The 10,354-nt window shown below is 44.3% G+C and overlaps 1 long non-coding RNA gene across 1 annotated transcript; it reads right to left on the bottom strand.

Moving 5' to 3' along the window:
- Positions 1–3,042: 3,042 nt before the first annotated feature.
- Positions 3,043–4,302, bottom strand: LOC110522574. The gene is made up of 4 exons (XR_002473341.2): positions 4,163–4,302; positions 4,028–4,083; positions 3,191–3,889; positions 3,043–3,113 (listed from the first exon to the last, which is right to left on the bottom strand). It is a non-coding gene; the product is annotated as an uncharacterized LOC110522574 (long non-coding RNA).
- Between the last annotated feature and the right edge of the window lie 6,052 nt (positions 4,303–10,354).

Below are 10,354 nucleotides of genomic sequence, written 5' to 3'. Positions count from 1 at the left end.
GCATGCATTGGTTGACATGCTACTTCTGCCTCCCTCTCCACCCCCTCTCTCTCTAACCCCTCCCTCTCTAACCCCTCCCTCTCCAACCCCTTTCTTCCCTAATAACCTCTCCCTGTCCCTCTCTTCCCTACCACCCCCCCTCTACGCTCTCTTCCCTACCACCCCCCCTCTACCCTCTCTTCCCTACCACCCCCCCTCTACCCTCTCTTCCTTACCACCCCTCCCTCTCTTCCCTACCACCCCTCTACCCTCTCATCCCTATCACCCCATTCTCTACCCTCTCATCCCTATCACCCCATTCTCTACCCTCTCATCCCTACCACCCTCTCCCCCTCCCTTCTTCCCTCTCCTCCCTACCACCTGCTTCCCTCTCTTCCCTGCCACCCTCTCTTCCCTCTACCCTCTCATCCCTACCACCCCTCCCTCTACCCTCTCATCCCTACCACCCCCTCCCTCTACACTCTCATCCCTACCACCCCCTCCCTCTACCCTCTCTTCCCTCTACCCTCTCACTCTACCACCCTTCCTCTTTCCTCACCAGGCCTGTTTCTATTCGCCCACACAGAGGACTCGAGGTGAGGGGGTATTTTTACGGCCCTGGCGTTTGGAGGAGCTCCATATGGCCGGGATCAAAGGTGTTGCTGGTTGCACGGTTCTGCTTGGTTGGCAGCTACCGACGTTAATTAGAAAACAAGATCAGAGGCGGTATTAAAATCCAATTAAGGTCCCATGAACAGATTGCCAAGTGATGTTCACTAATCCATTTCTGAGCACCATGTAAATTTTAGTGGCAGCATTTGGTTTTATGTGCGTGCGTGCGTGTCGGTGTCGGTGTGTGTGTCGGTGTGTCACCGGCACGGCTACCTCTGGCTGTTTGTGACATTGCCTGATGTTTTCTAAAATATGACTTATGACTTCTTATAAAAATCGCCGACAATCGGTAACTGCTAAAAGTCCCGAGGAGCCAAAGCATAATCAGCCATGTGGAATACTTGATCGCTCAGTCATAATTTGTATTTATTTTACCTTTATTTAACCAGGCAAGTCAGTTAAGAATCAATTCTGATTTACACTGACGGCCTGGGAACAATGGGTTAACGGCCTTGTTCAGGGGCAGAACAACCAATTTGTACCTTGTCAGCTGGCGGACTTAGCTATATACAGAGAGTGCCAGATTAATGTGCAGGGGTAATAGCTATATACAGAGAGGACCAGTACCAGATCAATGTGCAGGGGTAATAGCTATATACAGGGAGTACCAGATCAATGTGCAGGGGTAATAGCTATATACAGGGAGTACCAGATCAATGTGCAGGGGTAATAGATATATACAGAGAGTACCAGTACCAGATCAATGTGCAGGGGTAATAGCTATATACAGGGAGTACCAGATCAATGTGCAGGGATAATAGCTATATACAGGGAGTACCAGTACCAGATCAATGTGCAGGGGTACTAGCTATATACAGGGAGTACCAGTACCAGATCAATGTGCAGGGGTAATAGCTATATACAGGGAGTACCAGATCAATGTGCAGGGGTAATAGCTATATACAGGGAGTACCAGTACCAGATCAATGTGCAGGGGTAATAGCTATATACAGAGAGTACCAGTACCAGATCAATGTGCAGGGGTAATAGCTATATACAGGGAGTACCAGTACCAGATCAATGTGCAGGGGTAATAGCTATATACAGAGAGTACCAGTACCAGATCAATGTGCAGGGGTAATAGCTATATACAGAGAGTACCAGTACCAGATCAATGTGCAGGGGTAATAGCTATATACAGGGAGTACCAGTTCAATGTGCAGGGATATGAGGTAGATATGTACAAGGCGGCAGGGTAAAGTGACCAGGCATCAGAACAGATACGAGTACATTAAATAACAGCATAATGTATAGTATAGTATTGTGTGTATAGTGTGTTGTGTCAGTATGTTTCAGGGCTTCCCCAAACTCACTCCTCAGGACTACAAGGGGAGCTTTTATTTTCTGCCCTAAAACTACACAGCCGATTCAAATAATCAACTCAAACTTTGATCATTTGAATCAGCTGTGTAGCATTTGGGCAAAAAACACACACCCAAGGACCAATTTTGGGAAACACTTATGTAGTTGTGTGCGGGTGATTGGGGGGGGGCAGTGGTCCAATACCATTTGCAGAGTGAACAGTCTATGGTTTGGGAGGCTGAAGTCTTTCACAATTTCAGACCTTCCTTATACCCCAGAGGTCCTGATTGCAGGAAGCTCGTCCCCAGCGATGTCCTGGGCCAGCCACATCACCCTCTAGCCATACCAAGCAGTAATGCAGCTCTCAATAGTGCAGCTGTAGAACTTTGAGAATACTGGGGCCTATGGCAAATCTTTTCAGCCACCTGAGGGGGATGAAATGCTGACCACATTTAGTGCTTAGTGATGCCAGGATACTTTAACCTCAACCCACGCCACTAAAGCCCTGTTGATGTGGGCATTCCCTCTTCCTGGCTACCATCAGATAAGTGGTCTTACTGAAGTCAAGGGAGATGTTGTCCTGGCACCACACTGAAGTCCATGGTCATTTACCAGACACATCCTAAAGTCTGACCCCCCCAGCGCTCAATGATTTTAGGCTGGGTATCTGTATAGCATTGTGACAAGTGCGAAATTTGAAAGGGCTTCATAAAAGATTTTGATTGAACGTGAGAAGTGTCTGCAGCTGGTGTCCTATGGCCTGAAACAGCCATGTTACCACTGACAAGCCCTGGTCATGTTGAAACGAACACTGTAGAGCCACATAAAGGACAGCGGATTAGGAAGTCAGCAAATGAGGCTTAAGTGGCAGAAATTCCTAAAATGAAGACCAAGCGAATGTGGGCATGAGCTCTGCAAGGGACAGTCAAAATCTCAGCAACTGGATTTGGTAGAGAAGGATGGCTGTAGAAAAGCAATGGAGTAGGAAAGAAGGCATGATGACATGTATATTGTACAAACGGAATGTTCCTACTACTGTGTAGAACCAAACAATGCTTAAGGAAAATATATAAGCCAACCCAAACAATATACATTTCTCAAGTAGGTTTATTAGCAATCAACGCAGCCATGAAACAGCAGGATCCAGGTTAGCACAGAACCTGAGGATGAGATAGGAAGTGTTACAGCTGCTCAACACATCAGAAAACAAGTGACAGCAATCAAAGCTAAAAACTACCTTCTACTGGTCACTGCCGGCGGGCATGAGGATATAGTGGTCGGTATTGGACGGGAGCAGGACGGTAGCTGACGAAACCAGCTGAGCTCCATTGGTCATTTCCATGGTCATATGTGGTTCTTAAATGGGTGATGATGCCAGCAGGGAACTTCCTAGTGATGAACAACTCCCCATAATTAGCCTCAAGATCTTCCTGGCTAGGTTCTGGTCTAATAACTTTGGATAGGGGTGGAGCTATTGTAGCAGGGAGTGGGGCTGGAATAGAGCCTGCCTCAACTGCACCCTCAGGAAGTGGGAACCGTTGGTCTTCAAACTCACTCTGACTGTTGCCATGTTCATAAACACTCTCAAAGTGAGAGATTTCCCCTGCCTGGAAGTTACTTGGTGAAGACTGACACGGTGGAGGTAAAGGAAGAAAACTAGGGTAAGCTACTCCAGCAGAAAGACATCCAGTCTGTTCAGGAGCCTGAGGAACAAGGTAAGGGGAAGCAGTAGTCTTCAGGGGAGCAAAACTCTGAATACCAAGATTGGAGCCCCCATCAATAGGACTCCTAGATTCAACAGGACCAGGGAGGCTTGAACCAGAAGAAATGGGTTCATGTTTAAGGAAGTAACGTGTGTAGGTGTTAATTTGGCTGGGTTTGACAGGTGGACCATATAGAGTTGAAGTTCCTGGGTAGACTTGGCCCAACCTGTAGGCTGAGGAGAGAACAACATTACTTTTCACATCTTAGAAAGTCACTATTCAAACCTTAAGTGAGAGTAAAAAAAAAAAAAAAGGTATTGGCAGAAATTACCCAAGACACGTTCCATACAGTAATCCATTGTTGTTCTTACCTTGTTGATAGGGATAGCAATGAACATCCCAGAACAGCAAAACCAGGAACAGCCCCCTAGATAACAACAAACAAAGTTACATGATGTAGACTACAACACTTACTGAGAAAAATAATCACATTAACTGTCACTTACACTACACAACACTTAGAAGCCATAATAGTCATTGAACATGTGAAGTATAGAGAAATAACTGTGGCGTGTATTTATATGTTGTAGGGGACAACCTGTAACCAATCACAGCCTGATTGGACAATGCTGGCCAGCTGGTGTTAATTCACTTGCCTTGTCTAACTCCAACTCAACCCCTACGCCCTTATATCCAATTTCAGTCAGATCCACACAAGGGCAACGGGGTAGCGATAATGGTTGGTGTGGATCTGGGCCTCAATTAACTTCAGCTGTCCATCGTTATCTAATCGGGCTGTGATTGGTTACAGGGTGTCCTCTACAACATATAAATACACTCCAGCATCTCTTCTCATCACATCAACAATTCTCATTGTGCAATGGCTGTAGTTTAAGTGATGTTTAAGTGATGTTTAAGTGATGTTTAAGTGATGTTTAAGTGATGTTTAAGTGATGTTTAAGTGATGTTTAAGTGATGTTTAAGTGATGTTTAAGTGATGTGATGTTTGAGCTTTGGTGTGTGGCCAGAACACATCGGCGTTTGATCCTATTGCATTGACAAGCACTACTCAGCCCATACTCTACATAGACCGGTGCAGCATAAACAATCACCGGTACAGTAAGCCAGAATGCAAATTGACCATTGCCATATTTGAATCTGTTTCATTTACTTTGAACTGGACGGTGTTCACAGCATCAGCGGTTGTGAGTAGGTGCGCTTGTTTTTGACATCAAAGCGTCAGCTGCATGTAGCCACGTGTGCAATTTTGTTCATATTCTTTGCCAGTTATTAGCTCAGTTTGATCATTTGTAGTCAGCAATGGTGATTGACAAGAGCACAATGTGTACATTTCTAGGCATATTTGAGAAGTGAATGCTTGTATAAGCTAAGTAGCCAATAGGCAGAGGGTAGTATTTGTCTGATTCTCTGTAATCATATGGGAATAATAATGCATTTTGTGAAGTGGTTTCTTGCATCAAACATTTTCAGTCACCTACTGACGGACAAGTGGATAAATAGTTTAATGTCATGCCCTGACCACAATTATATCCTCCTGAATCCTGCATACAAGCAAAAATTAAAGCAGGAAGTACCAGTGACTCGGTCTATAAAAAAGTGGTCAGATGAAGCAGATGCTAAGCTACAGGACTGCTTTGCTATCACAGACTGGAACATGTTCTGGGATTCTTCAGATGGCATTGAGGAGTACACCACATCAGTCACTGGCTTCATCAATAAGTGCATCGAAGATGTCGTCCCCACAGTGACTGTACGTACACACCCCAACCAGAAGCCATGGATTACAGGCAACATCTGCACTTAGCTAAAGGGTAGAGCTGCTGCTTTCAAAGAGCGGGACTCAAACCCAGAAGCTTATAAGAAATCCTGCTATGCCCTCCGACGAACCATCAAACAGTCTGTTTCTATTCAAGGACTAAGATTGAATCGTAGTACACCAGCTCCGATGCTCGTTGGATGTGGCAGGGCTTGCAAACTATTACAGTCAATAAAGGGAAGCATAGCCGAAAGCTGCCCAGTGACACGAGCCTACCAGACAAACTTAATTACTTTTATGTTCACTTCGAGGCAAGTTCCACTGAAACATGCATGAGAGCATCAGCTGTTCCGGACCACTGTGTGGTCACGCTCTCCGCAGCTGATGTGAGTAAGACTTTTAAACAGGTCTACATTCACAAGGCTGCAGGGACAGACGTATTACCAGGACATGTACTCCGAGCATCCGCTGACCAACTGGCAAGTGTCTTCACTGACATTTTCAAACTCTCCCTATCTGAGTCTGTAATACCAACATGTTCTAAGCAGACCACCATAGTCCCTGTCTAAGGTACCCTGCCTAAATTACTACCGACCTGTAGCACTCACATCTGTAGCCATGAAGTGCTTTGAAAGGCTGGTCATGGTTCACACCAACCCCACTGTCCCAGAAACCCAAGACCCACTCCAATTTGCATACCACCCCAACAGATCCACAGATGATGCAATTTCTATCGCACTCAACACTGCGCTTTCACACGTGGACAAAAGGAACACCTATGTGAGAATGCTATTCATTGGCTACAGCTCAGCATTCAACACCATCGTGCTCTCAAAGCTCATCAATAAGCTAAGGACCCTGGGACTAAACACCTCCCTCTTCAACTGGATCCTGGACTCAGTCCCCTCCTGTACTCCCTGTTCACTCATGACTACACAGCCAGGCACAACTCCAACACCATTAAGTTTGTCGATGACACAACAGTGGTAGGCCTGATCACCAACAACGACGAGACAGCCTATAGGGAGGAGGTCAGAAACCTGACCGTGTGGTGCCAGGACAACAACCTCTCGCTCAACATGATCAAGACAAAGGAGATGATTGTGGACTACAGGGAAAGGAGGACCGTGCACGCCCCCATTCTCATCGACGGAGCTGTAGTGGAGCAGGTTGAGAGCTTCAAGTTCCTTAGTTCAAGCACACCAAGACAGTCATGAAGAGGACCAGAAAAAACATATTCCCCCTCAGGAGACTGAAAAGATTTGGCATTGTTCCTCAGATCCTTAAAAGGTTCTACAGCTGCACCATCAAGTGCATCCTGACTGGTTGCATTACTGCCTGGTATGGCAACTGCTTGGCCTCCGACCGCAAGGCACTACAGAGGTTAGTGCGTATGGCCCAGTACATCACTGGGGCCAAGCTTTCTGTCATCCAGGACCTCTATACCAAGCGGTGTCAGGGGAAGGCCCTAAAAATTGCCAAAGACTCCAGCCACCCTAGTCATAGACTGTTCTCTCTGCTACAGCACGGCAAGTGGTACTAGAACACTAGGTCCTAGAGGCTTCTAAACAACTTCTACCCCCAAGCCATAAGACTCCTGAATATCTAAGCAGATTGTTACCCAGACCATTTGCATTGCCCCCTCCCCCCCCTCTTTTACTCTGCTGCTACTCTCTGTTACTATCTATGCATAGTCACTTTCATAACTCTACCTGCACGTACATATTACCTCAATTCCCTTGACTAACCGGTGCCCCCGCACATTGACTCTGTACCGATAGCCCCTGTATATAGCCTCCACATTGACTCTGTACCGATAGCCCCTGTATATAGCCTCCACATTGGCTCTGTACCGATAGCCCCTGTATGTAGGCTCCACATTGACTCTGTACCGTAATACCCTGTATATAGCCTCCACATTGACTCTGTACCGTAATACCCTGTATATAGCCTCCACATTGACTCTGTACCGTAATACCCTGTATATAGCCTCCACATTGACTCTGTACCGTAATACCCTGTATATAGCCTCCACATTGACTCTGTACCGTAATACCCTGTATATAGCCTCCACATTGACTCTGTACCGTAATACCCTGTATATAGCCTCACTATTGTTATTTTACTGCTGCTGCTCTACTTTATTTCTTACTTTTTTTGTATTTTTCTGAAACTGCATTGTTGGTTAAGGGCTTGTAAGTAAGCATTTCACTGTAAGGTCTACCTACACCTGTTGTATTCAGCGCCTGTGACAAGTACAATTTTATTTGATTGTAATCGTTAAGGACTGTGGAGTTTTTCAGAATAAAAAAGAAACAGAATGGAACTAAGCACTGCTGTCCACTAGACACTGGGAGATGAATTCACCTTCAAGCAGGACAATAATCTAAAACACAAGGCCAAGTCTCCACTGGAGGTGCTTACCAAGAAGACAGGAACTGAGTGGTGAAGTTTTGACTTAAATCTACTTGAAAATCTATTGCAAGACCTGAAAATCATTGTCTAGCAATGATCAACAACTCATTTGATAGAGCTTGAACAATTTTGGAAAAAAATGATATTGTACAATCCAGGTTTTTTTCAAAATATTTTTTATATCGCCTTTATTTAACGAGGTAGGTTAGTTGAGATCACCTTTATTTAACGAGGTAGGTTAGTTGAGATCACCTTTATTTAACGAGGTAGGTTAGTTGAGAACACCTTTATTTAACGAGGTAGGTTAGTTGAGATCACCTTTATTTAACGAGGTAGGTTAGTTGAGAACACCTTTATTTAACGAGGTAGGTTAGTTGAGATCACCTTTATTTAACGAGGTAGGTTAGTTGAGATCACCTTTATTTAACCAGGTAGGTTAGTTGAGAACACCTTTATTTAACCAGGTAGGTTAGTTGAGATCACCTTTATTTAACGAGGTAGGTTAGTTGAGAACACCTTTATTTAACCAGGTAGGTTAGTTGAGAACACCTTTATTTAACCAGGTAGGTTAGTTGAGATCACCTTTATTTAACCAGGTAGGTTAGTAGAGATCACCTTTATTTAACCAGGTAGGTTAGTTGAGATCACCTTTATTTAACCAGGTAGGTTAGTTGAGATCAAGATCTCATTTACAACTGTGACCTGGCCAAGATAAAGCAAAGCAGTGTGACACAGACAACAACACAGAGTTACACATGGAATAAACATTTAAAGAGCCATTAACACAATAAACAAGTCAATGACACCGTAGAAAAAAAGAAAGTCTATATACAGTGTGTGCAAAAGGCATGAGGAGGTCAGCAATAAATAGGCCATTGGAGCGAATAATTACAATTTATCAGATTAACACTGGAGTGATAGATGAGCAGATGATGATGTGCAAGTAGAGATACTGGTGTGCAAAAGAGCAGAAAAGTAAATAAAATAAAAACAGTATGGGGATGAGGTAGGTAGATTGGGTGGGTTATTTACAGATGGACTATGTACAGCTGCAGCGATCGGTTAGCTGCTCAGATAGCTGATGTTTAAAGTTGGTGAGGGAAATAAAAGTCTCCAACTTCAGCGATTTTTGCAATTCGTTCCAGTCACTGGCAGCAGAGAACTGGAAGGAAAGGAGACCAAATGAGGTGTTGGCTTTGGGGATGATCCGTGAGATATACCTGCTGGAACGTGTGCTACGGGTGGGTGTTGTTATCGTGACCAGTGAACTGAGATAAGGCGGAGCTTTACCTAGCATAGACTTATAAATGCCTTGGTGCCAGTTGGTCTGACGACGAATATGTAGCGAGGGCCAGTCGACTAGAGCATACAGGTCACAGTGGTGGGTGGTATAAGGTGATTTGGTAACAAAACGGATGGCACTGTGATAGACTGCGTCCAGTTTGCTGAGTAGAGTATTGGAAGAGGTCGAGGATCAGTTGGATAGTCAGTTTTACGAGGGTAAGTTTGGCGGCGTGAGTGAAGGAGGCTTTGTTGCGAAATAGAATGCCGATTCTAGATTTGATTTTTTGGATTGGAGATGTTTAATATGAGTCTGGAAGGAGAGTTTAAGTGCAAAGCTCTTAGAGACTTTCCCAGAAAGACTCATAGCTTTAATTGCTTCCAAAGGTGATTCTAACATGTATTGACTCAGGGGTGTGAATACTTATGTGAATGAGATTTTTCTGACAAAAATGTCTAAAAACATGTTTTTACAATTCGGCATTATGGGTGGGGTATTGTGTGTAGATGGGTGACGGAAAATATATATTAAATAAATCTTGAATGCAGTCTGTAACACATCAAAATATGGAATAAGTCAAGGGCCATGAATACTTCATGAAGTCACTCTTAAAACTCTTTTATTTTCAATAAATATTTGCTGTCAGTAATGATATATTTCTGGGATTGCCCATCTTCCTTTCACACACCTTACACTACCATTCTTTTTAAAAAGTCCTAAAAGTGTTTAAGGCACTGCTGAGGTAAAACACCCATGATGACCCACAGGAGAAAATGGCAACTATAGTCTGGTACAGAGCCCACTCAATCTACACCTGTCAAAACACAGAGGAACAAACGTTATGATACTGACCCACCAACGCTTCAGGTCTCTCCTCTTTTCATTCCCCTGTACTTGAGACATGAAGGGGTCGCCGTCCAGACATCCTTCCCAACTTCTTATCCCTTCTTCAAAAACGTGTTTTAGAGAAGACATAACCGAGCCATGAGCCATGTCTGCCACTGCCTTATTGGAGTCTTTATTGTGAATAATGGCGGTCCTTCTCTTTTAAATATAATGGACACTGTGTGTTTTAGGGTGACTGTCTTCCACATCTTACGCCACATGACATTCAGGTGTTAGCGGGGTAATGTTCAGGGATAAAACGTTTTGAAATGGGGAAGTACTAACTCAACCTATGACAATGCAGACTGCTATGGCGACATGAGAGAGACGCAGATTCTA

Source organism: Oncorhynchus mykiss, chromosome 4 (assembly GCF_013265735.2).
Source record: "Oncorhynchus mykiss isolate Arlee chromosome 4, USDA_OmykA_1.1, whole genome shotgun sequence".
In the NCBI taxonomy this organism is placed as follows: domain Eukaryota; kingdom Metazoa; phylum Chordata; class Actinopteri; order Salmoniformes; family Salmonidae; genus Oncorhynchus; species Oncorhynchus mykiss.
Note: the sequence above shows the minus strand (reverse complement) of the source record. Positions and strands in the feature narration are given on the sequence as shown.